The following is a 3,295-nucleotide window of genomic DNA, read 5'->3' as shown; positions in this document are numbered from 1 at the left end:
GTTCTCTGATCAAACTACAGGGAGGTGTGAATTGTGGTGTAGTTCAGTGGGTTGATCCTGCCTGGCCTGATGTACTTAAGAACTGCCTCATCAAGTTGTGGGAAATGTTCCATGAGCAAAACCTTGGAAGGATTCAAGACAAGCATGCATATGAGGATGAGTTTGCCAAGTTGAAGAAGGACTATGATCATCTCTGCACTGAGTATCATAAAATGGTTGATGATGTTAGCAAGATGTTTGACTGGCAGGATGGTGTTGGCAAGATTGACTACCAGAAAGCAATGGATGCTGAGAAATTTGAGAAGCAGAAGGAAGAGCTAGAGCTGGAGATGAAGATGGAGAAGCTAAGGCTAGCAAAAGAACGGAAGTGTATCCTTCAGGCTCAGGCAGACATAATTCACAACACCAGGAAGGCAATGAAAGAGATAAAGGTGGGCAAGATCTTCTTGCACAAGAGAAGACAGAGCTTGAGAAAGTAGTTGCTGATCTGCTGAATGCTGGCCATGGGAGCAAGGAAAAGCTTGAGAAAATCAAGGCCATACTGGACGCTTGAAGATTTGGACAATGGTGGTTAAGTAAGTAAGGTGGCCTACACATATAAAAGGCCTTGCAAGATGATGGTAGGAGTATATTTTGTGCAGTCCTATATGAACTGTTTAAGTTATGGTAACTAGAGTGGTGGAGAACCTTTGCTAAGTCTGGCTTATGTTATTGTACTGTTAAGAACCTATCTATCTTAAGTAATGCAGTGAAGAACTGTTTTATTTCTTTAGGTTGTTTTCCTGAAACTAGCAATGTTGTACTAGTTTATTTTTGGGCCTAAAACCATTATGTATACAATGTGGGCCTAGACTGGGCTGTTTTATTACTCCACCTACCTACCACCAACCATTAGTAGTCTATAAAGCCCACCCCTTGGGTGAAACCGCAGTCAATCCCCCCATCCACACCCTTCTCCACCCCCCAGCCGCCAAAGAAACCCTAGAATCCCAGGGAGAGATGGATCCTGGAGAGGTCATAGATGGAGAAGAAGAGGTGCCCAGGCAAGCCAGGCGCAGAGATGCAAGGAGGAGGGCGAAAAGGCAACTTGCTGAGATGATCCTTGCAGCACGCAACCGCAAGGACATAGAGCAGTTCCTGGAGGCATTCCCCCTGGCTCCAACCCTAGTGATGATGATATCATCTGGGCAAGGAGGAGGGAAAATTTCCATCCCTTTCAGGTCACTTGGCAGAGGTGGACTAGGATTCTGTACCCATGATGTTGCTGTTATGTTTCTGTGTTCCTAGATTAGTTCCTGAAGTTGGTGTAAGAACAATGTTGAATGAGCTATGTATGTGATGAATCAAGTTGTCTATGATGCAATGCAATGTATGAAGCTGGTGAAAGAAAAATGTTGAATGATCTATCTATGTGATGACTCAATCTGTCTATGACGCAATTTATGAGTGAACCTTTTATCTATATTTGTAAGTATGAATGAATTGATCTGGTGATCTTGATGTTTTAAGTTAGATATGTTATGGTTTGGTCAGATGGCCAAATATTGTTGTTTTAGGTTTGATCTCTTAGGGTTTGGTGCCTAGATGGGTAAATCTTGATGTTTTAGCTATGATATGTTAGGTTTTGGTCCTAGATAGCCACTTTGGGGTTGGTCGATAAGTTGCCACCCAAAGTGGCCACATTTGGCACCTTTGGGGGTTCGTCGACAACTAGCCACTTTTGGGGTTGGTCGACAAGTTGCCCCCCAAAGTGGCCAAATGTGGCCACTTTGGGGTTGGTCGAGAATTAGCCACTTTTGGGGTTGGTCGACAAGTAGCCACCCAAAGTGGCCACATTTGGCACCTTTGGGGGTTGGTCGACAACTAGCCACTTTTGGGGTTGGTCGACAAGTAGCCACCCAAAGTGGCCACACTTGGCACCTTTGGGGGTTGGTCGACAACTAGCCACTTTTGGGGTTGGTCGACAACTAGCCCCCCAAAGTGACCTAATCATATCAATCAATTATCAACAAAATAAGTCACTTGATCTACATAACAATGATCCGCATAAGAAATAATTTCATATGAAACAATTCATAACCTAGGACATATCAAATCAAAATAGAGCTTGACAGCATATAACTTAATTGTTCCAAGAAGTTCAAACACAGACCACATAACTTAATTGTTCCAAGCAGTTCATACACAGACCACATAACTTAATTGTTCAAATGAAAACAGAGTTCACTGCAAATAACACAGATAGCAAGCATGCCTAACAAGCAGACTTCAAGGCATAAAGCATAGTTGAGTGCAACACATTCAATGGTTGCCACTAGCTGTGAAATACAAAGCAAGTTTGCTTGGGGCCTTCCTCTTCCTCTTAGAACCAACATCAGCTTGACCTGATGTTGATGCTGCCCTTGGAGCATTGAAACCTCTTGCACTTGACCTGGTGTTCTTTGCTGGAGATGATGCACTTGACCTGGTGTTGTTGGCTGGTGCTGAAGCAGGTGGTGGGTTCTTTCTCTTTCTTGATCCACCTGTTGAAACTGCAGTAGATGTGGTTGCCCTTGTTCTTTTACCCAGTACATGTAGTCATTTGACCCATAGCCTTCAGTCTTAGTAAGTGCTATCAAGTTCAGAAAAGTGATGTCTGAAAAAGAAAACCTCCTTTCCATGTTATCTCTGCCCTAGAAATGCAGCCTAACCTCCCAAATGTCATCATCTAGCCTGCATTACATAATATGTTATTTGAAAAGCCCAACTAACTAAGTGTTTTTTGCTATAAAAATTCAGTGCACACTAACTATAAAGTACAGAAAGGAATCTGAATCCAACAAATGCTTCTCTGAATCCACCATGCATTTCTACTAAATCTAACTAATCCTTCAGTGCTAAGTGATACTGTTGCATCCAAAACTTGCCACAGAGTGTTTGCTCAACTATTATTCAGTGCATGTTCATGTTCTAAGATGAATCACAGCAGCATCAACCTAGGGTTTGGTAAAAAAAACTAACTAAATTATGCTATGTTGTTTGAAATGAACAAGCAGAAATGCAGAAACTGTTGAAGGAGCTCATAAGAGAAAAAAAACTTACTCCACCCCTCCAAATGCAGAGGCCCATTGCTGGGAGTTGGCCGGATCTGCCTGCACAGCGCTAGCAAAAGACCTCGCTGCTCTGTACTCAAGCGAGAACTGGCAATCATCAGGCGACGGCGGTGTAGCCTGTGGCGTAGGAGCCTGCATCAGAGCTGCAGCCTGTGATGTCCGCTGCGGCGGCGGCGGTGCCGCCGGCTGGGTTGCGAAGCTAC

The sequence above is a fragment of the Triticum aestivum genome, chromosome 3D (genome assembly GCF_018294505.1).
Source record: "Triticum aestivum cultivar Chinese Spring chromosome 3D, IWGSC CS RefSeq v2.1, whole genome shotgun sequence".
Taxonomy (NCBI): domain Eukaryota; kingdom Viridiplantae; phylum Streptophyta; class Magnoliopsida; order Poales; family Poaceae; genus Triticum; species Triticum aestivum.
The sequence above is the reverse complement of the archived record's forward strand: the minus strand, read 5'-3'. Positions refer to the sequence as shown.